The sequence below is a fragment of the Sarcophilus harrisii genome, chromosome 1 (assembly GCF_902635505.1).
Source record: "Sarcophilus harrisii chromosome 1, mSarHar1.11, whole genome shotgun sequence".
Taxonomy (NCBI): domain Eukaryota; kingdom Metazoa; phylum Chordata; class Mammalia; order Dasyuromorphia; family Dasyuridae; genus Sarcophilus; species Sarcophilus harrisii.
The window spans coordinates 522,623,265-522,648,131 of record NC_045426.1 but is presented as its reverse complement, the minus strand read 5'-3'; positions in this window follow the sequence as shown (position 1 = coordinate 522,648,131).

The window sequence follows — 24,867 nt, the reverse complement described above, 5'->3', positions numbered from 1 at the left end:
GCAAATAGCTTCCTCTTTGGTTTCAATGACTATAGTTCTCCTTATGGAACAGGAATGGAAATTCCTTCTACATAGCTATTAAAACAATCTTTAGGTCTTGCTATTTGGTTCTTTAATTTTTGTACTTAAATTATCTTTAAAAAGACACTTTTTGGGATGTGTAAAATAATTGAATGGAAAGTAATCTCTAGCTAAGTTAACCACATGTATATAAAACCTGATTTTTTTTTTTTAATTTTAAAATATGGTGGGGGGGGAATTTCAATTGTTTAGCTGGTGGCAGCATATCTTAATTCCAAGGCAGGGAATGATCAGAAAGGAAATACCTATACTCTTCAATACTTAACTCACAAATCTAAATATGTACAGTAGCAATAATGTCTCAGATAGTGCCATTGGGATTAATATGGTTAAAATATTTTTTTAAATTAAAATTGGTATTAGTCACTTAATAGAATTAAACTGATGACATCTAGACCAAATCATTGATAGCCATTAAATAAAGATTAACAATATCTTCTTGCTTGAAGTGTTGCTTATTCTTTTTTTTTTCCCAGTATGTTGAAAAAAGCTTTGATCCATAAAATTGCTAATGTTGTTATAAAATATCAGGTAATTTATAAATGAATGTAATTATTATGAATTGTGCCCCTAGGAGCTATTAATTAGCAAACCATCCATGCAAAACAACCACATGCCATTCCATAATGATTTTTTAAGTATTCTATATTGGAAATAATTCTGTTGTTATTGAGAACTTAGTGAAATAATATATGGCATTATTTCAAATAAATTCATTTTTGGAAAAGACCTTTCCCCTTCCTATCTACTCTCAATTTAGAAAACCAAAAATACTCACCTTGGAACTTAAAGTCCTGTACAGATTTTCTTACACCTATAATGCTGGATGTATTTTGTAATATATTGTTCTTCTTATGCTCTGTGTTTCAACCAAACTCTCCTTTTCCTTTTTCTCGTGAATTGGCACTAAACCTCTCACTCCCATGCATTTTCTTTGTGCTTGTTTTCACTTAAAACAAGCATTTCCATGTTTGTACATGTATATGTAAAAATGATTGTACATGGAACTGCAAATATACTACTACACAACTACACAACAAAAGTATCATGTAAGTTTCTGCTTTTTCTTTTCTTTTCCCCTTGCCTTCTCTGTCCTATAGATGGCCCTTATATAAATGTAAAGATTTATATATATATGTAAAATTTTTTGACCCATACTTCCATTTATCAATTATTTCTCTGGATAAAGATAATAGCTTTCTTCATTTGTCCCTTATAATTAATTTGGGCATTTTTGATAGTTAATATTACCTCAAAGTCATCCTTTATAATAATTTTGTAGATAAGAAAACTTGAAGAAATATGTTATCTGAATCCAGAGAAAACACTGATAAATAGAAATATGCATAGAATAATTTTACATATAAAACATATCTATCTATCTACCTGTTGGGGTCTAATGGTAGACCTACTGAATCTAGGCTAGAGGGGGATAGGGAAGAAAAAAGAAGCTTACATCATAATTTTAGTGTACATTTGAAAGGAAAGGCAAGTTATGTATAGTAGAATTGTAGTTTCACGTGCAGTCATTTTTTTTTATTGTACTGTGTTATGAAAATGTTTTACTCCATAAAATAAAAATAAAAATTTAAAAAGTATTGCTGTTACTGCATATAATGTTCTATTTGTTCTGTTCATTTTACTATTCACTATATCATTCAAGTCTTTCAATATGTTTGTAACATCACTGAGCTCATCATTTCTTATAGCACAATAGTATTCTTTCATTAGCATATGCCATAACTTGTTCAATCATACTCTAATTGAAGGGCATTCCTACAATTTCCTTACCACTTTTGTTTATCCACAGGTTTTTGTTGTTGTTGTTGTTGATACTTGAAATATTTTCTCTTTAACCTGGTAAGGTTATTCTGGTAACCTATTTTCTCTTTAACCTACTCCAAGCCTCACTCTTCTCCCCTGGAGCAGGTTGCCCCTCTGAATGGGCAGCATGTTGCTCTGTAAGCAGAGGCTGAGTCATGCACAAATGACCACAGACCTAACTCACAGTGAACTGTCCATATGCTCCTCAACTGCAGAAGACCTGACATGATTGCAATAAGTAACTTTATGTACTTCTGATTACTCTGGGTTTATCAGGGAGATACTTGACCTTGCCATAAGTCCTTGCATTGTTCTAGCTTTATTTTGATTTTTATTTGGTCTATTTACTTCACATAGAATTGGTCAAAATTATGGTACTAAGATCTTCTAGAGGAAGGTAATTCAAAGATTTGAAGAGTTAGAAGAGAGAGAGTGTGGAATGTTGTGCCATAGTTCCCTTTTAATGTCCTGGCCCAGTTTCCCTAATTGTCCTATTTAGTTACTCTGCCTCAGGTTATAACCATTCCCTCTTAATGTTTGATGAGATAAAGATCTTATATCTTTAGGCTATAATCATTCCTTCTTAATGTTTGATGGGATAAAGGTCTATCTATTTTAGATATCAATAGAATGTGAGGAGCCTCTCCAGTACCTCCCTCCATTATGTCATCCTCATCCTAGGTTCCTCCTGCCATTAGGTTGTCCCTATCCAGGTACCTCCCCCATTATGTCATTGTTCTTGTTACCCTATAAAAGAACCTGTCATCTGATATTTAGGGCTGGATTCTTTGAGACAATAGTCTCATTCAGCCCTGGGCAAACATGGATCATCTGTTCCCAGGAAATCTCTCCATTTAATAAACTATTAAATCATTCTCTAATCTCTGTCTTGCTCAGTTTCTCTGGCATTACAAAATAACTGAATGAGGCTTCATGAGAAGTGTAAAAAGCCCTGGATTTTGAGTTAAGAGATGACTCAAATCCTGATGCCAATTCAAGTCATTGTATGTCCTTGGATAAATAATTTAAAACCTTCTAAGCTTCATTTTCCTCATGTGTAAAATGATGACATTTCTCTACCTACTTCAGGTAATCTTATAATTAGACACATTGAAGAATTTAGACACATAGCCTCAAGATGTATAAGTTCTTTAAATCTTCCATTATTCACATTTTATAAATATATACCCCTGATTTAATGAGTTATAATGACTTTGCTTCAAATACTCCCTCCTTGCATATTTTTAATATCAAATATCTGCTATGAATATCTAATTTTCAAGTATTTTACCTTTTTAATTTTTGAATTTTGATTTAAATTAAAACATTATATGTAAAGATTTCATTAAACATTAAGAATATATAGATAAATTAACCTTAAAATAGAAATCATCTGGGCAGAAAAAAAAAATCATCTTTTTTATTTTAGAGCAATGAATGAAATTAATATTTTTTTTTGGTAATACTATTTTAAAGATATATCTGATGAGATGTCAAAAGCTGACATATTCTCCAAGTTGAATGACATCCTTAGTGTGTCTAAGTTATCCTGTCCAATATGACCGGAGAAAAAGATACAGTATCACATACTCAACTTAGCTTCATCTTCAAAATGAACATCTTTACTCTGTCATTTACTATTATCCTGCATTTTTATTTTTCTAATAGATTTGGATGTTATGGGCCAGAACTTTGAACTTGAAACAAAGGATTCTTATAAGGTACTAAGTCAGTGGAATTGATAGGGATGACAGTTATCTAATTTAGCATAGTGCTTAACAGTTCTCTAGTCATGTATTTAGTACTTACTATAGTTCTAGAATATTCACACTTTTGATAAGAGAGCATATCAGCTCGGACAAACCCAGCCAGAATCAGAACTAGGAAAGACAGAGAAGTGGTGGGAGGCTATCCTCTGCTTCTCCACTGAAACCAAGGTCCAGAAGGCCTCCAGAAAAACTAGCCAAGGGCCAAGTGAAGGAGACAAGACTTTGAAGGAGACAAAAAAGGATTTTGACTTTAACCTTTGGGTACTCATGTGGTGATTACTGAACTGAAATGAAGGCTGCTCCCAGAGATCCCAAGAAAACCTGAACAGAGAACATTACATTTTGGAGAGAATATTACATTTGGAGATCATTTTAAATCAATTAATCTGCAACTACCTTAATTCCAAGAACTTAGATTGATTATTGGATTATAAAATGATATTTGTACAAATTTTCAGTGAAATGAAAACTTGATTCTTGCACCAAATTATTGATTTCTCTCTCATAAGAAGTGATAGTAGTCATCATAATTCAGTTGTGCTTACATACCTCACTGCTGATGCTATCACTTCTCTCCAAACAACCTTCTTTCCCTCTTCAACCTTGTTTTTGCTTTCCTGTATAGTGATTTGGTAGGAACAAAAAGTACCACCACCTATTCTATCTCCTCAGGTTCACAAATTCATTGTCATCACTAACCTGATATATCTAGTCAATTACCATTTTGTTTTTGTTTTTGTTTTTGTCTTTACAACAACCCTTGAATACTTCCCTTCTTTTTCACTTAAAAATCTGCCATTCTAATTCAAGCGCTTTCATCCAATTCTTATTCTAATTGTTCCCTGATTCTCAAGTTTTTCCCTCCTCTATTTCATCTTCTACACTGCTTCCAATGTAATTTTTGTTAATGTTCAAATTTGATCATATTATCTCTCTACTTGACAAATTCCAGTGGTTCCTCATTATTTCTAGAATAAATATAAATTCTTGTCTTGAGCATTCAAATCTCTCTATAACCCTTTATAACCTTCTTTATAATTACACCCTTTCATATACCTGTGATTTAATTATCCATGGCAACTTATAGAATTACACACACACACACACACACACACACTAGGCCATTTCCTATCTCCATGCCTTTTTACATTCTTTCACTTATCTCTGGAATACACTACTTCTTCACCTTTATTTCTGGTAATCTTTAGTTCCTTTCAAGATTCAGAATAAGTTTAATCTACATGAAACTTGACCATATCAGCAAAAAGTCCACTTTCTCCCAAAACCACTTTTTATTAATTTTGTATATATTATAAATGCATCAAATATTGCCCAGAGAATGTGCAGAACTTCCTTCCTTCCTGCCAGCTGGTTATGGTAATTCAGCTCTTGAGCACTTCAGAGATAATTAAGTTCCTTCTTGCTTTCAGTCATATCGTGATTCAGTGATGAAAGTTCTTGGAGCTTTTGTGTGAGGCAGGAGACTATGGGTGAACTTTTTTGTAGACTTTCCTCCCAGTGAAATGAGTTGGAAGGTAAGATTTCAAGACAGTTTAAAAAAAAAAAAAAGAAAGAAAAAATTTCTGACTGCATGCATGAAGTGGATTAAACTAGCTTGACTATCACTTGACACTGCTAGAATTAACTTGGACCTTGAATTCAAGAAATCCAACAATAGCAATGTCTTCCACACTAAGGATATAAAGGCAGTTAGATTGTATGATAGTTATATTTCCTGGATTCAGAAGAAGGAAAAAAAAAACAAACAAACAAACTTGAGTTCAAATGTGATCTGAGAAACATGCTAATTGGGGGACCCTAGACCAGTCAATTCAATCTGATTTACTCAGTTCCCTCATCTTTAAATTGAGCTAAGAAGAAAATGGCAAGCCACTCTAATATCTTTGTGAAGAAAATGCTAAATGGAGTCACAAAGAATCAAACATGAGTGAATGACTGAAAAACAACAACCATCACACTATTAGCATTACTTTTAACAAGGCATTTTAAACATTATTGTAGGGAGCAACAATCATGAAGAAGGTGTCCATTATTAAACAAATGACTAGTAATTCAAGCAAGTAAATTAATGGGAGAATAAGTTCAAGAACCAAAAAGATAGGAGTTCATCTCTAATAATTCTGCTTGTAAAATCATGATTAATGAAAGCAACCCTGGTTGAAATTATCTATCACCACCATGATCAGTCAACCAACTGCCACTATTAGGAAGGCAAGCTCAAGAGCCCTAGAATAGCAACATCAACCAGGTCAAATTTTGGATAGTATTAGCTAAAACTAAAAGTCAGAAATGTTGTAGATGGTATAAAATCAAGGCAAAATATGGAATATTTTTTCATTAGTCCCACAAAATGCTTTTTGTTCCAGTGAAGTTTTAGTATCAACATCTCAAGAAAGTAAAACTACCAGATAATATTAAAGTTTTTTTTTTTTGTCAACTCATGCTTATGTTTCGTATTTGCATTTATTTCATGTGTAAGAAATAAATTCCTGCCCTATATCCAATTTTTAATGCAGATTAATACCTGCATTTTATAGATACTTCATACTCCATTTTATGGACCCCTTAAACATAAGCCAACAACTAAGGCCTAACCATTTTTACTTGTAATAAATAAACTAAAAAATATTTTGTTGTTGTTGTTGTTTTAAGAAAAACCTAGCCTTCTCATGTGAGACTGAACTCCTCCAGAAGTGAATATAGTCCAGATTATTTGAGTGATTTCACTACTAAAAAGTAGAAAAGAGACAAAGATTAGAGTCAACAAAGATTTCTACAATTATCATGCTTCACAAGAAAAATCAGGTCAAATAGGGGAAAAATGATAAAGAAAGCAAAATACAAATATACAACCCACATACACACAAACACACACACACACACGCACACACAAATACATGCTGTGATCCACACTTAGTCCCCATAATTCTCTCTCTGAGTGCAGATGACTCTCTCCATCATAAGACCACCATTGGAACCACCTCATGTTAAAAAGAGCACTTTCAGGAGTCGCACCACGATGGTGGAGTAAAGTCAAGAAGCTGCTTGAACTCTCTCAGTTTCCCTCAAAAAGCATATACAACCAAGTCTCTGAATAGAGTCTGATGAAATTAAACAACTTTTCAGTTGACAATAGATTGGAAAGAACTTTAAGAAAGGTCAGTCTCAATGGGGAGAAAAGGATGTTCATTCTAGCTCAGACAGTGACTGGGAAAGCCAGTGAGAGGGTCATAATCACAGCAAATCAACAACTAAGACTCAGTCCTGGCTCAGTAGAGGAGCAGATTAGGGAGACAGCTTTCAGTTCCAGTTCAGAAGGCAAACTCTGGGAAACCAGGCTGTTTTCTGAAAAGAGCAGACAAAGCTACATCCTGAAAATATAAGGGGCCCTTGTGCTCAAAGCCAAGGATAAGCATCGCACAGGAAGTTGGGGACAGCACCTCCTTTATTTCAGAAGCAGAACTCTCCCATAAAAGTTAAAAAAAAAAAAAAAAAAAAAAAAAAAAAGGAAATACCAAAAAAGGAAGAAAATGAGCAAGAAACAGAAAAGACCCTTGGCCATAGAAAGATACCATGTTGACAAGACAGACCAAAACACAAACTCAGTTTAGAACAGAATGTCCACAGAAGAAAACTCAAAAAATGATATGAATTGGTCTCAATCAAAAGAGGCTTTTTGAAAGTGCTCAAAAAAGACTTTAAAAGGCAAATAATAAAAGTAGAAGAAAAACAATTAGGGAAATGAGAGGTATGCATGAGAGCATCAATAGCCTGGAAAAGGAAGGAAAAAATTGCCTGGAGAAAACAATTAGTTGAACAGTAGAATTAGGCAAATGGAAAAGAGATACAAAAGCTAACCGAAAAAAAAAATCAATCACACATTAAAAACTAGAACAGGGCAAATGGAAGCTAATGACTGCGAGACAGCAAGAATCAGTTAAACTAAAAAGAATGAAAATAAAAAGGGAAGAAAATGTGAAATATCTCATTAGAAAAACAGCTGACCTGAAAAATAGATCCAGAAGAGACAATTTAAAATTCATTGGCCTAACTGAAGGTCATGACAAAAAATAAAAAATAAATTAAAAAAAAAAAAAAAAGCTTAGATAGCATTCTACAAGAGATCATTAAGGAAAACTACCCCAATAGTCTAGAAACAGGAGTGAAAATACTCATTGAAAGAATACATCAAACCTTTGAAAAAGAGATCACACAATAAAATTCCCAATGAACATTGTTGCAAAACTCCAAAACTACAATCTCAAGAAAATAATACTGCAAGTTGCTGGACAAAAATAATTCAGATCTCAAGGGGCAACAGCCACGATTATCCAAGATCTGATAGTGTCTACAATAAAGAATCAGAGGGCCTGGAATACCATATTTCAGAAAGAAAAAGACCTACGATTACAAACAAGAATTAACAACCCAGTGAGTCTCAGCATCATATTTCGAGGAGGTGATGAATCTTCATTGAAATGAGACATTCAATCATTTCTATTGAAAAAGCCAGAACTAAACAAAAAATTAATCTACAAACATAGGATTAAAGAGAAGCATAGACAGGTAAACAGGGGGGAAATATATATTGTTCACAGTTTAAACCATAGAAGGATAAAGAGAAAAAGAAAAAGGAGGGACAGGCTAGAAGGGAGGGCAGAAACACTTAATTAGAAGAATATGAAATAGTTTACTTGTCAGAGCTAATAAAAGGAAAAAAAAATTCATGACCAAACAAGAGACATTTACAAAATATAAAATGGATCATTATATTAAATCAAAATAATCTCACACAAAGAAAACTAATGCATCCAAAATTAGAAGAAAAACTGAAAGCAGAGTATTTCTTTTTTTGCAGAAAGTATCTCTTTTGGGCAGAGCCAAGATGATAGAGAGGACACATGGTTCTTTCTGACCTTTTCCTACAACCCTCAGACTAATTAGCAAATCCAGTCTCTGAATTAGTTCTGGACTGGGAAAATCCATGTATATTGGGAGTACAACAAATTACCAGCAGAACATAATTTTGAATATCGCCAGAAAAGGTCTGTTTCAATCAGAAACAGAGGGAAGCAGGCCCAGGGCAAGTTGGCCAAGCACAGACACAAACAAATAAGGTAAATCCTGAATTGCCAGAATCTCACAGGACCTGGCTAATCCTGTCCAGCACTGAGTGAGTCAGTACAGGCTCAACACAACCATTGCTACTTGGAGAGAAACTCGTTGCTTGTATAGGAAGCTAGGTAAACCTCCCCTGCCCTAAAAGCAGACCTTAATTTTTTTTTTCAAAAATGAATAAAAAATCAAAGAGAACTCTGACCATAGACAATTTTTGTGAAAGAGAAGAAAAGATTTCAAATCCTGAGGAGACTAAAAGCAGATTGTCTCCAGATGAAGCAGCAAAAGATGATATACCTGGTCCCTATCACACAAGGCTCTCCTAGAAGAAATTAAAAAAGGATCTTGAGAGAGCTAGAAGAAAAATGGAGAAAGAAAATGAAAACTTTGCAAGAGGATTTGGAAAAAGCATATAATTCATTGCATATAATTGTACTGATACCTAAACCATGTGGGACAAAAACAGACAAAGAAAATTATAGACCAATCTCCCTAATGAATGTTGATGGGAAAATCTCAAATAAAATATAAGCAAAAAGATTACAGAAAATCCTCCCTAGGATAATATACCATGACTAAGTAGGATTTATATCAGGAATGCAGGGCTGGTTCAATATTAGGAAAACTATTAGAATAATTGACTTTATCAATAACCAAATTAACAAAAACCGTATGATTATCTCAATAGATGCAGAAAAAGCATTTGATGTAATCCAACACCCATTCCTTTTAAAACCATTGGAAAATATAGGAATAAATAGACATATGCTTTGTAAATAAAAAGCTTTAAAAAAAAAAAAGATTGCACATCATCTCTTAGAGGAAATGGATCTTCATTGAGCAAGAGAATCATTCATTTACATTAAAAAAATCAGAACTAAAAAGAAAATTTGATCTTCAAACACAGGACTAAAGAGAAACATAGAAAAGGATTCCCACACTCAATTATGGGGAAGAAGAGAATGACATTTATTTAACTTCTCTAAGAATTTGGATGCTGTACCACTTGATGTATATACATTTAGTATCAAAATTATTTCATTATCTATGGTATTCTAACAAGGTAGTTTCCTTCCTTATCTCTTTTAATTATTTACATTTATATTTTTGCTTTATCTGAGATTAGAATTGCTACTTATGCCTTTTTTTTTTTTGCTTCAGCTGGTACATACTAAATTCTGCCCCAGTCTTTTACCCTTATTCTGTATATATCTTGGTTTCAAATGTGTTTCTTATTAAGAATATATTGTAGGATTCTAATTTATTTTATTTTATTTTTTTAATTAAAGCATTTTATTTTCAAAATATATACATGGATATTTTTCAGTATTCACTCTTACAAAGCCTTATGTTTTAATTTTTTCCTCCCTTCCCCCCATACCTAGACAGTATGATACTAACTTACTAGTTTGGTTATTGACCTAGTCAATTATGGTAATAATTTTCCTAATACTGAACCAGCCCTGCATGACTGGTATAAATCCTGCTTGGTCATGATGTATTATCCAGGGAATAACTTGCTGTACTCTCTTTGCTAATATTTTATTTAAGATTTTTGCGTCACTATTCATTAGGAAAATTAGCCTATAATTTCCTTTTTCTCTTTGACCATACCTGGTTTGGTATCAGCAATTTTTGTTATATTTTTCCCTGGTTCTTTATTACATATGATTCTTATTGCATTGTGATCTGAAAAATATGCATTTATAATTTTTACCTTTCTGCTTTTGATTTTGAGGTCTTTATGTCCTAATATATGGTCAATTTTTGTTTAGGTTCCCTGAATTGCCAAGAACAGATCTCCTTTCTATCTCCATTCTGTTTTCTCCAAAGATCTATCATGCCTTTCTTTTCTAGTATTCTATTTACCTCCTTAACTTCTTTCTTATTTATTTTCTGAGAGAGTAACATTGATATTCCCCACTAGTATAGTTTTGCTATTTTTTATTGCAGCTTTCTTAACATCTCCTTTAGTAATCCTGGTGCTACACCACTTGGTACATATATGTTTAATATTAACATTAATTCATTATCTATGGTACCCTTTAGCAAGGTATAACTCTTTTAATTAGATCTATTTTTGCTTTTGTTTGATATGAGATCAGGATTGCTACCTTTGCTTGTTTTACTTTAACTTAAGCATAATAGATTCTGCTCCAATTTTTTGCCTTTTTTCTGTATGTATCATTCTGCTTAAATGTGTTTTCTGTAAACAACATATTGTAGTATACTGGCTTTTAATCCAGTTTGTTATTCCCTTCCATTTTATGTGAGAGTTCATCCAGTTTACATTCACAGTTAAATTAATTAATTCTGTGTTTTCTGTGATCTTACTTTCCCCAAGTTTTCTCTTTCCTTTCCCACTTTTTGCTCCTCCCCAATATTTTGCTTCTGATCATCACTTCCCTCAATCAGTTGTCCTGATTTACAGCCCTTCCCATTTCTTATATCTTTCTCCTACTACTTCTGTTTTCCCTTTCTGTTTGGCTCCCCTTTTCTTTTCCCCTTTCCCCTCCCACTTCCTATAGGTGTGAGATAAGTTGAAGACAAATATGTCTGATTGTCTCCATTTGAGCTCACATCTGATGGGATTCACACAATATTCACCCCCCCCTCCCTTCTTTCCCTCAATTTTAATAAGTCTTCTTTGCCTGTTCATGAGATGTAATTTGCCTCATTTTGCCTCCATTTTCTTCTTCTTCCAGTACACTCCCCTTTCCACCTCTAGTTTCTTTTTTATACTATCACAATAAAAGCAATTATACCTGCAGCTTCTAAGTATTCCTATAACAAAGAAATAGTTCTAAAGTGTTCTTTCTCTTTTACCTTTTTATGCCTTTCTTGAGTTCTGTGTTTGGAGATCGATTTTGTTGTTCAGCTTTGGTCTTTTTTTTTTTTATAAGAAATAAGTGAAATCCACTTGTATCATTGAATATCCACCTTTTTCCCTGAAGGATGATGCTAAATTTTGCTGGATAGTTGGTTCTTGGCTGCAATCCAAGTTCCTTTGCCTTTTGGAATATCAGATTTCAAGCCCTTTGATCTTTTAAAGTGGAAGCTGCTAGGTTCTAGGTAATCCTAATTGTGGGTCCTTGGTATTTGAATTGTTTCTTTCTGGCTGCTTGAACTATTTTCTCCTTTATCCTATAATTTTAAAATTTGGCTACAATATTCCTTAGAGTTTTCATTATGGTGTCTCTTTTCAGGAAGTGATCAGTGAATTCTTTCAATGGCTATTTAACTCTCTGGTCCTAGGATCTCAGGGCAGTTTTCCTTGATGATTTCCAGAAATATGATGTCTAGACTTTTTATTTTTAAATCTTGTTTTTCATGAAGTCCAAAAATCCTTAGATTGCCTGTCCTAGATCTGTTTTCCATGTCAGTTTTTTTTTTTTTTAATGAGGTATTTTACATGTTCATCTATTTCCCCTCCCCCCCCCTTTTTTTGGTTTTGTTTGACTGAATCTTGACATCTCATATCTCATTCATTTCCATTTGTTCAATTTTAATTTTTAGTGAATTATTTTCTTCAGTTACCTTTTATAGCTGCTTTTGCATTTGGCTAATTGAATTCTTAAAGGATTTGTTTTGTTCAAGGGATGTTTTTTCCATTTCACAAATTCTGTTTTTGAAGAAGTTGTTTTCTTTTTCTTTTCACTAAATCTATTTTGTAAAAAGTTTTCTTCAGATAATTTCTGTGTTTCCTTTTCTAAATTCTCCTGCAACATTCTCATTTCTTTTCCTCAATTTTCTTCTCTCTTTTAAGATCCTTTTTGAACTCTTTCATGAGAGCTTGTGAGATGGGAACCAACTCATATCATCCTTTGGGGTTTCATCTGCAGATGATCTGATTTTAGTATCATCATTGTTTGAGGTCTGTTCTTCGTTTTTTCCACAAAAAACTATCTATGCTCAGAGTTTCTTTCGCCTTTTTGCTCATTTTAATAAACAACTGATGTCTGCTTTTAGAGTAAAGGAGAGATTGTCCAAGATCCTTCTACAAGTGACAGTGTCTGAGCTGGATTGGTGCTGACTAACTTCCAGTTCTGAGTGGGCTTGGCCAGTTCCTGTATTATTCTGGGGTTCAGGGGCTCATTGTTTAACTTTTGTATTTGTATTTGTATCAGCTATTCTGCTGATCTTCAGGCTTGCAAACAGTACAGAGTAATCAACACTACTGTAGATTACTCCTGGTAGATCCCCTAGCATAGATCCCATACCACCCTGGGTCTTTGAGTTGCACCTGTGCCTGCCTGATTGAAACTCACCTTTTCTGAAGTTTTTCCAAAAATATCTTCTGCTTGAAATTTTTACACTTCAAGTATTTGTGGGTTCTACCAGTCTAAAACCAGTTCTGAGTCTTGATTTGGTGTTAATCTGAGGGACATCAGGGAGATCTCAGATAAAGATGTATCTCCTCTCTGCCATCTTGGCTCTGTCATAATTCTAACTTTTAATCCATTCTGTTATTTGCTTCTGACTTGTGGGAGAGGTCATCACATTCACCTTCATAATTATGATTACCAGCTGTATTTCCTTCCATTCTATTTTCTCTCTTGTATATAGTTTTGTTCTCTGTTCTGACCCTGCATCTCCTTAGTAGTGTTTTGTTTTTAATCCACCTACTCTTAAAGTGCCTTTCCTTCTATCATACCTCCTCTTTTCTCTTAACCCTTTATTGTCAGGTTCTGGTAATTATATCAGCAAGGCATGACTGATTTGATATTAGAAAAACTATTGACATAATTGACCATACCAATAACAAAAGTAGCAGAAATCATATAATTCCAATATATACTGAAAAAACTTTTGACAAAACATAGAACTTGTTTCTATTAAAAACACTACAGAGCATTGAAATAAAGGGAGTTTTCCTTAAAATGATAAGCACCATATATCTAAAACTGTCAGCAAGCATTATTTGTAATAAGGAATACATAGACACATTCCCAGTAAGATTAGAGGTGAAACAAGGATGCTCATTATCACCATTATTACTCAATATTGTACTAGAAATGCTGGTTTTAGTAATTAGAAAGGAAAAAGAAATTAAAGGAACTAGAATAATTAATGAGGAGATAAAACTATCACTCTTTGAAGATTAATATGATGGCATACTTAGAAAAGCATAGATAATCATCCAAAAAGCTGCTTGAAAAAATTAACAGCTTTAGCAAAGTTGCAAGATATAAAATAAACCCAAACTAATCATCAGAATTTCTATATATTATTATTTTTTAATTTTAATAGCTTTTTATTTACAAGTTATATGCATGGGTAATTTTACAGTATTGACAATTGCCAAACCTTTTGTTCCAATTGTTCTCCTCCTTCCCACCACCCCCACCCCTAGATGGCAGGATGACCAATACATGTTAAATATATTAGAAGATAAATTAAATACAAAATAAGCATACATGTCCAAACCATTATTTTGCTATACAAAAAGAATTGGACTCAAAAATATTGTACAGTTAGCCTGTGAAGGAAATCAAAAATGCAGGTGGGCAAAAATATAGGGATTGGGAATTTGATGTAATGGTTCTTAGTCATCTCCCAGAGTTCTTTTGTTGGGTGTAGCTGGTTCAGTTCATTACTGTTCCATTAGAACTGATTTGGTTCATCTCATTGCTGAAGATGGCTAGGTCCATCAGAATTGATCATCATATAGTATTGTTGTTGAAGTATATAATGATCTCTTGGTCCTGCTCATTTCACTCAGCATAAGTTCATGTAAATCTCTCCAGGCCTTTCTGAAATCATCTTATTGGTCATTTCTTACTGAACAATGATATTCCATATTATTCATATAGCACAATTTATTCAGCCATTCTCCAATTGATGGGCATCTACTCAGTTTCCAATTTCTGGCCACTACAAAGAGGGCTGCCACAAACATTCTTACACATACAGGTCCCTTTCCCTTCTTTATGATCTCGTTGGGATATAAGCCCAGTAGTAACACTGCTGGATCAAAGGGTTTGCACAGTTTGATAACTTTTTGAGCATAGTTCCAAATTGCTCTCCAGAATGGGCTGTTTATATTCACAATTCCACCAACAATGTATCAGTGTCCCTGTTTTCCCACATCCCCTCCTACATTCTGCATTATTTTCCCCTGTCATTCTAGCCAGTCTGACAGGTGTGTAGTGGTATCTCAGAGTTGTCTTAATTTGCATTTCTCTGATTAATAATGACTTGTAGCATTTTTTCATGTGACTAGATATAGTTTCAATTTCTTCATCTGAGAATTGTCTGTTTATATCCTTTGACCATTTATCAATTGGAGAATGGCTTGATTTCTTATAAATTAGAGTTAATTCTCTATATATTTTGGATATGAGACCTTTATCAGAACCTTTGACTGTAAAAAATGTTTTCCCAGTTTATTGCTTCCCTTCTTATCTTGTCTGCATTAGTTTTGTTTGTACAAAAACTTTTCAATTTGATATAATCAAAATTTTCTATTTTGTCATCAGTAATGATCTCTAGTTCTTCTTTGGTCATAAATTCCTTCCTCTTCCACAGGGCTGAAAGGTAAATTATCCTGTATTCCTCTAATTTATTTGTAATCTCATTCTTTATGCCTAGGTCATGAACCCATTTTGACCTTATCTTGGTATACGGTGTTAAGTGTGGGTCAATACCTAGTTTCAGCCATACTAGTTTCCAATTTTCCCAGCAATTTTTGTCAAACAGTGAGTTCTTATCCCAATAGCTGGAGTCTTCGGGTTTCTCAAATGCTAGAGTATTAAGGTTATTGACTGTTTTGTCCTTTGAGCCTAACCTATTCCACTGATCAACTAATCTATTTCTTAGCCAATACCAAATGGTTTTGGTGACTGCTGCTTTATAATATAATTTTAGATCTGGTTCAGCTAGGCCACCTTCATTTGATTTTTTTTTCTCTATATGTTATTAACTAAGCCCAGCAGCAAGAAATAGAAAAAAAATTCCCACACAAATAAAGTCAGATTAAACAACTGGAAAAATATCAATTGCTCATAAGTATGCTGAGCTGATATAATAAAAATAACAATCCTACCTTAATTATTTACCAATTACTGATTAAATTACTAATACCAATTAAACTGCCAAAAATTATTTTGTAGAGTTAGAAAAATATTATTAAAATTAATCTGGAAGAATAAAAGGTCAAGAATAATGAGAGAATTGATGTGGAAAAAATACAAAAAATGGTAACCTAGAAATACCAGACCTGAAACTCTACTATAAAAATCTGTCACCAAACATATATGGTACTGGCTAAAAAACAGAATGATGGATCAGTGCAGTAGGTTAGATACAAGTGACATAACAATCAATGATTATACTAATATGGTATTTGATAAAACTCCAAAACTCCAGCTTCTGTTATAAAAACTCACTATTTCATAAATTTACTGGGAAAACTAGAAAATATTACATTGGAAACTCAGCATAGAATTACTTCTTATACCCCATAAAAATTATTATTATTAAGGCCAAATTAAGGTCAAAAGAGTACATTAATTGGTTGTAAAGGATGATAATATAAGCAAATTATGAGAACAATAGATAGTTCATCTTTGTAAAAGGGAGGAGTTTATGGCCAAAGAAGAAAGAGAGAAAATTATGAAATGCAAAAGTAATAACTTTGATTATATTAAATTAAAAATGTTTGTATAAACAAAACCAACACAGTCAAGCTTAGACAGGAAGCAGAAAGCTGGACTAAATTTTTACAGCAAATATATCTGAAGCAGGCCTTATTTCCAAAATACATAAAGAATTATGTCAAATTTATAAGCCAAATCATTCCCCAATTGATAAATGGTCAAAAGATTTGAACAGACAATTTTCAGATGGAGAAATTAAAGCCATTTATATTCATATGAAAAATGGTTTAAATCACTATTGATTTAAGAAATATAAATTATAACAACTCTGAGGTACCACTTCACACCTATCAGATTGGCTAACATGTCAGGAAAAGGTAATGATAAATGGTTCAGGGGATATGGTGGAGTTACAAAATGATCCCAACATTCTATAGAACAATTTAGAAATATGCCCAAAGAACTATAAAATGTTGCTTACCCTTTGATCAAGCAGTGCCTCTAGTGGGTCTGTATCCCAAAGATATCATAAAAAAGGGAAAAGGATCTACCTGTGCAAAAATGTTTGTAGCATTTCTTTCTGTGGGGGAGAAAAATTGGAATATAAGTATACACTCATAAGTGGGTACTGGCTAAATAAGCTATAGTATATGAAAATAATGGAATATTATTTTCTATAAAAATGATAAAAACACTGATTTTAGAAAGACCTGGAAAGGTTTATATGAATTGATGTTGAGTGAAACAAGCAGAACCAGGAAAACATTATACAGAGCAACAAGAAGATTGTGTGACAATCAACTATGACAGACTTGGGTCTTCTTCAGTCATCCAAAAAAATCCCAATAAACTTTGGATGAAAAAACCTCATCTACACCCAGGGAGAACTATGGAGACTGAATGCAAATCATTACATGTTATATTCACTTTTTTCCCTTGTGGTTTTTTTTTTTTGTTTCTTGGTTTTTCCCTTTTGTTCTGATTTTTTCTCCCAATGTGATTTATAAGGAAATGGGGGCAGGGAGTGGGAAATGAATATCTATGTATAACCAAAAAAAAAAAACAAAAAAAAAAAAAAAACATGTAACAGGGAAAAATAAAAAGAAAAAAGAAAAAGAAAATGTGGTTCTTGGAATCTATATTAGTTATAGAGCTTCCTTATAAACAAGGTCAACTGATTATTACATGAATTATATATTTAATAATGCTTATTTTATGAACATTAATGTTTATAACACTAAGTTGTCAGTTCTTGGCATTTTGCTCCATTTTTAATATGACTTTCCTTTGAATTTTTGTCCAACTAATTCTTTCATTTTGAATTGAATGATTCTTGAAATGCTTGATTTCTGAATACCAACAACTGTTACAATTACTCTAATAGTCATTAAAGTGTGCTATTTACACACTCTTTTACATATTTCTTTAAGCAATATTTATTTTTAGAAACCACAGAATTAAAACAAAGCAAAAGAGAGCAATAAAATTCCTATGCATGAGATGAAATTCAGTAATCAGCTAACTAAAGTTGCTGTTATTGTTGTTCAGACCTATCTGACTGTGAACATACTGTTCATGAGATCTAATTGGCAAATATACTGTAATGGCTTGCTATTTTCTTCTCTAATAGATTAAGGCAACCAGAGGTTAAATGAGTTGCCCAGAGTCACATAGAGAGGAATTGTCTAAAGCCATATTTGAAGGTAGGTATTCCTATCTGTACTCTTTTAACTGATTATTCTTTTAACTGAGCCTTTTGACTGTCCGCAACTAAATATGCTATTACTAACTAAATCCAGCTTAATCCTGTACTTTAACCTAGTATTAGCAGGAGCACAAAAATCAAACCATTCCTTTCACAAAATGTAACCATATCAGAATCATTGATTGTCAAAAATGCATGAATTCATGCATTAATGTAAGAGATTATTTGAAATGATCCAGGAGAAAGATACTGAAGGAACTCAATTGAGATTTTCTAAATACTTTGCCCTTTTTAATGCAGGCTATGATTAGAATTAGTTTTATTAGTTGCCATATCATGTCTTACACATTGAGCTTTCTTTGCATGAAATTATCCAGATCTTTCTATCTTTTCACACTTCTACTTTTTGTACTTATGAATTCAACTATAGAACTTTATGGTTATTTCAATTACATTTCATATAATTAGATTATGCCTAATAAGATCTTTTTGAGGTCCAACTGTCATTCAACACATGTTAGTCATCTTTTCCTGCTTTGTATAATTGCAAAATTATAAGCATTTTATGTATGCCTTCATCCAAGCTATCAATAATAATATTAGGTAGCATAGGGTAAGGACCATATATCTATGGACATCCACTAGAAATTTTGTTCTACACTGACATTTAGTGTCTGGCTTATTCAGATTATTAAATGTGTGGGACAGCAATCTTTACCCAAATTAAAATTAGAGACTCTCAAGTAAAAGCAAAAAAAAAAATAGATTTATTAAGATCTTGAGAAAAAGGGCAACTCCCAGTAGACAAGGTTTCCATAGAGGAGTGCACAGCACAAACTGCAAAATACAAAATTATATCCCCATCCTGTCTGACCATTGTCTGCGGAGTTCCAATTTACCCAGAGACTAAATACCTACTCAAGGAAACAAAGAATACTACTCAGTAACACATTCTTTACCCACATTAGGTAGTTAATGCTAAAGCAAAGGTGAGGAGCAAGTGGGGGGAGGGCATGGACAAGAGAGAAATATTTGTTTATCTAAGATAATGAAACACCCACAGCTTTTACCTATAGTTCCACTTGTTATTGCAAAGTCTCAAGTCCCAATTAGGGCATAGGTTGATGCCACATTCTTATAAGAGGTGTTCATTCAGTTTATCTCATTCATTAAATATTAAGAGACTGATGAATTTTCCCTAAATAGTCTCATTTTTCATGATTTTGTTGTGCCACAATTCCCTTTTGATGTCCTGACCTAGTTTCCCTGTCCTATTTACTTTGCCTCCCTCAGGTTATAACCTTTCCCTCTTAATGTTTGATGAGATAAAGAGCTACCTCAGTTGCTCTGCCCCAAAACCCCAGGCTATAATCATTCCCTCTTAAATGGTTGATGAGATAAAAGCTTTATATCTTTAGGTTATAATCATTCCTTCTTAATGTTTGACAGGATAAAGGTTTATACATTTTAGATGTCATTAGAATATCAGTAACCTCCTTCCATTGTGTCACCCTAGGGCCTCTCCCCCCTCCTCCCCCCACAATAGGTTATCCCCATCCAGGTACCTGCCCCATTATGTCATTGTTCTTGTTATCCTATAAAAAAGCTTGCCCTCTGATACTTAAGTTCTGGACTCTTTGAGATGACAGTTTCATCTAGCCCTGGGACCAAGATCCATTTGGTCCCAGTATATCTCTCTATTTAATAAACTATTGAATTGGCCTCTAATCTCTGTTTTGCTCGGTTTCTCTGGCATTACAGCTTGACTCCCACTTCCTCAGATTAGGAATATAGATTGATCCCTCTCCCCACTCTTTTTTAAAGTTTTCAAATATATTTTGACTTCCTTGGAAATGAAATTTGTATTTATGCTGATTCAGTAATGGAAGATAGCTATTGAGCTTTTTGTTTATTTTGTTTTTGTTGGTGTAGAGAACTTTTCAGAAAGATACTTCCTCTATATCAAGGCGTTTCAGTACCTGCTTTGCAAACAAACCATTATGATAGACACTTAGGGCACTACTACTTCAAATGATTTGCCCAGTTTTGGATACTAGCACCTATCAGAAGTGAAACTTAAATTCAGATCTTTCTGATACCTCAGTCAGCTCTCTAACCATCCCTATGCCTTGCTGAATTGGTTTACTGAACATTTAAAAATTTAAAAAACACTCATTTTGTTTTGTCTACTTGTAACCTATGACCCATACTTTGATGACCTTCAATCTTTCTTTTTTTTTAATTTATATGCTGTTTTAGTAAAGAGATCTGGAATATTAAGATAAGTTCTTTGACATAGAATTCAATCCTGAATATTTGTTGTGTTTTTTCAAATTAACTAAAATTACTCAATTACAATTTTTAAAATATGGCTAAAAATGGACACTAACATTAAGCATTATAATTAAATACAAGCTTACTATTGAACAAGCTTTAAAAAAAAAAAAAAAAAAAAAAGACCCAGATCCAATAGTCCTTAGAATCTAACCTCTTTGGATTTTTAAAATCTCTTGCCCTTTTATAGTTTCAAAAAAAGAAACTTAGAATTCTTTCAATTACTTACTTTCTTGAATGTTGGCATACCAAGCATTGTACTATCCTTCCTACTCTTTAGCCTTGTTAAAACTTTTGATTACCTCTACCTCTTTTCTCCCTTAACACCAGAATATCTAATCATCCATTATAGGATGTTAGAAGCAAATTAATAATTAGAGAATTAAGAGGGCTAAGTTTATTTTTCTAAAGCTGTGGATAAGCAACAAAGTCTATCATTCCCTCCAAGTCTCCAGTCATGTAAGCAAAGACAGGAAACAAACAAGTACACAGCTGTGGATGCTATTGAAAACCTAAAGATTTCTATAACTACTTTCCAATTGATCATTAGCTGTTACTAAATTTATTCAATGACACTTAACTCATTAATCAGTCTTCTAACAAATTCCATTTCCTACTATTTACCTCAGCAAAGCAAACATGGAGTATTAAAAGTATCCAAGAGAATTTTGTTTGAGTTGTAGTTGTTGTTGTTAGACTGACCTGTAAGCCAAGTAAGAGAAAAGTGATGGGAGTATTTAATGGGTGAGTTTTAAAGTTGACACTGATACTTTAAAAGTCTTATTATTCATTTTCTTTTTCTTCCCTAATTCCATAAACTTCTGGACTTAGTCTCTTTCTTAGTCTTCTTTCCTTTTCTGGATGCTTTTCAGAATTTTTTGCAGTTCATCCTACAATAGGCTCTCTGGTTTACAAAATAGCTTCTGATCTATTCCTAGAGATATTTGTTTTTCTCCCATTCTCTGACAGTCTTCTCCCACTCCAATCATCTCCTAAGGAAATCACACAGTTTTATTTCCCATCTCCATTGTCACTTTCTGTGTAAATATTAGCATTTAGGAAAAAAAAAAACTATTGATTTGTTAGAGTTTATTCTATTTAATGTTAGAAAGATCAGTTTTTAAATAAATAATAGTTGACATAATTATTGTAATAGCTAACATTAAAATAAAACTTAAAGTTTACATATAACTTTATAAATATCATCTCATTTTGTCCTTAACCATGATCATGGTAGGCATTAGCATTATCCTATTTTTACAAATGAAGAAAATGAGTCAAAAAGGAGACAGGATGCTTTTCCATCCAACTAAAGAGCCAGGATGTCTTTTTAGCAGGATATTGTCAATCAGAAATGATGGGGTTTTTGCAGAGGACAAAATATGGTGTAATAGATAAGAGGTTTTATTAATCCACATTCCTTAGCTAGGTGTGCAGTTTTGAGAAGATCCTCAGTTCTGACCCATCATCTCCTCCCTTTCTGACTTTTGGGAGAGGAAATTCTGGTAACTAGAACTGGAGACCCAACATCATGTCTTAATGGATTAAAAAATAAATTATGAATCCTTATTTACTAAAAATGCATTTTAAAAAACCTATAAAATGACTAGCAAAACTCTGCTTAATGAAAATCTATTCTATGTGCCTAGACAAAAGTAAAGAACCTGGAAAATAGTGAGCAGCATACTAAGTATGAGGAGCTACAAGAAGTTTATCTGCAATCAGGTAACTCAAGAGAGAATGTAAATTAAGTGCTATATACCAGTTAATGGTTTCCACAGATATAACAACCTTGCCAAGTCTCATTAAAAGTCAACTCAGTTAACACTAGGAACATTGTCCCTTTTGGTTACAGATTACTTTATATATGATACACTATAACAAGTAAATTAAATTAAATGGGGGGGGGAGGTGTGCAACTCTTGAAATTAGCCAATTAAAATTGGCTCAAATGAACAGGCTAAAAAAAATTACATAAAGATAATTACTTTCCTTTCATACCCAAAGTTCCTAGAGAAATGAACAACTTGGTTGTAACTGAGTTTAAAGGGTTGATATTTCTTTTGTTTTTGAACAATGTATAGTTATCCTTTCCATTTTGTAATTTTCCCCATCATGGTTTCAATATATCATGGATTAGTATAAGAAATTAAATGAAAATTTCTGGGAATTTTTGTGGAACCTGTGGATGACATGCAAAGGCCAGCAGATGCAGTAGAAAATTTAAAGTTCAGGAATGCATAAAATATATGTGAGTATTATATAATAATCAAGAAAAAAGAGAAGGAAATATGAAATCCAGAAGACTTCTTTTTTGATGCAAAGAGAGGAGCAAAAAATTTTACACACATTTTCCAGATTGCCATACTATTAACTCCCAAGATAGGGAAGGGATATAATTGTAGTTTGTAATTCTTTCTATACAGAAATACAAATTTTTAATTCTACTCAACTTCCAAAAACAATAAATATAATTAAAAACAAACAAATTTTCTTTTGCATTCTGCTGTAAGTCAAAAGTTTCTTGGCTTCATCTTAAAAAGACAGTATCTCTAAATAGGTAGCACTTTTGTTTCCTTTTGATAAGTATAGTTTCATATTAAAAGAATATTTAATAGATTCTCATCTATAAAGTGTTTGAAGAAAAGTCAGATCCTTGAAATGAAGCATTATCTTTTAAATTTTTTTTTAATTTATTATAGCTTTTTATTTACAAAACATGTGCTTTTTTCAACATTGATCACTGAAAAACTTTCTGTTCCAACTTTTCTCCTCCTTCCCTCCACCCCTTCCCCTAGACGGGAGGTAGTCTAATACAAGTTAAATATATTATAGTATATGTTAAATCCTATATATATATATATATATATATATATATATATATATATATATTTATACAGTTATCTTGATGACAAGAAAAATTGGATCGAGAAAGAAAAAAAAAAACCCGAGAAGGAAAACGAAAATGCAAGCAAACAATAACAAAGAATGGAAATGCTATGTTGTGGTCCATACTCGTTTCCCATAGTACTCTCTCTAGTGTAGCTGATTCTCTTCTTTATTGAACAATTAGAATTGGTTTGAATCATCTCATTATTGAAGAGAGCCACATACATCAGAGTTGATCATCATATGATCTTCTTGTTGCCGTGTATAATGATCTCCTGGTTCTGCTCATTTCACTTAACATCAATTCATATAAGTCTCTCCAGGTTTCTCTGAAATCATCCTGTTGGTCATTTCTACAAAACAATAATTTTCCATAACATTCACATACCAATTTATTCAGCCATTCTCAAATTGATGGGCATCCATTCAATTTCCAGTTTCTTGCCACTACAAAAAGGGCTGCCACAAACATTTTTGCACATGTGGGTCCCTTTCCCCTCTTTAAGATCTCTTTGGGATATAAGCTCAACAGTAATGCTGCTGAATCAAACTGAATATGCACAGTTTGATAACCCTTTCAGCATAGTTCCAGTTTGCTCTCCACAATGGTTGGATTCATTCACAATTTCACTAACAATGTATCAGTGTCCCAATTTTCCCACATCCTCTCCAATATTTGTCATCTTTTCCTGTCATCTTAGCCAATCTGAGGTATCTCAGAGTTATCTTAATTTGTATTTCTCTGATCAATAATGATTTGGAACACTTTTTCATATGACTAGAAATAGTTTCAATTTCTTCATCTGAAAATTGTCTGTTCATTTATCAATTTTGACCATTTATCAATTGGAGAATGGCTTAAATTTCTTATAAATTTGAATCAATTCTCTATATGTTTTGGAAATGAAGCCTTAATCAGAACCTTTGAATGTAAAAATGTTTTCCCAGTTTATTGCTAATAAAGTATTATGTTAACAAGAACAGAGCCTTTACCTATGCTTCCATATAATATTCTAAATGTTTGCTTCATTTTTTCATAACCCTATATGATAGGCCCACACCTACAAAATTTCTGAGCTAAGAGGTGCATTATAAATAAGCTAATCAAACTGGCTTACTTTATAAATGAGGCCCCAGAAAACCAGAGAAACTACAGAACTTCCCTGAGTTTATACAGATAATTAAGCACTTCACTCTTGATCAAGAATGCTTTTTCCCTACCCTACCTCCTTTATATCATGTTGCCTAGGAAGGAAAGTTTCTTGTCTGTGCAATATTTAAGCACTGATGCTCCCATTTATCCATGCTTTGTTAATCTGTGGTATGCCATAGCATGGTAGTGAGAAGTACTAATGAATAATGAAATAAAATAATATATCACTGTTAGATTCTACATATATGTTCTATGTGAAGCAGGAATTCCCCATGGTTTGTGGATTTATTAGACTATTGTCATAATCGTAATGTAGGAACCTAAGGACGTTGTTATTAGAACTATAAAATATTAATATTAAAGGACAAACTAAAG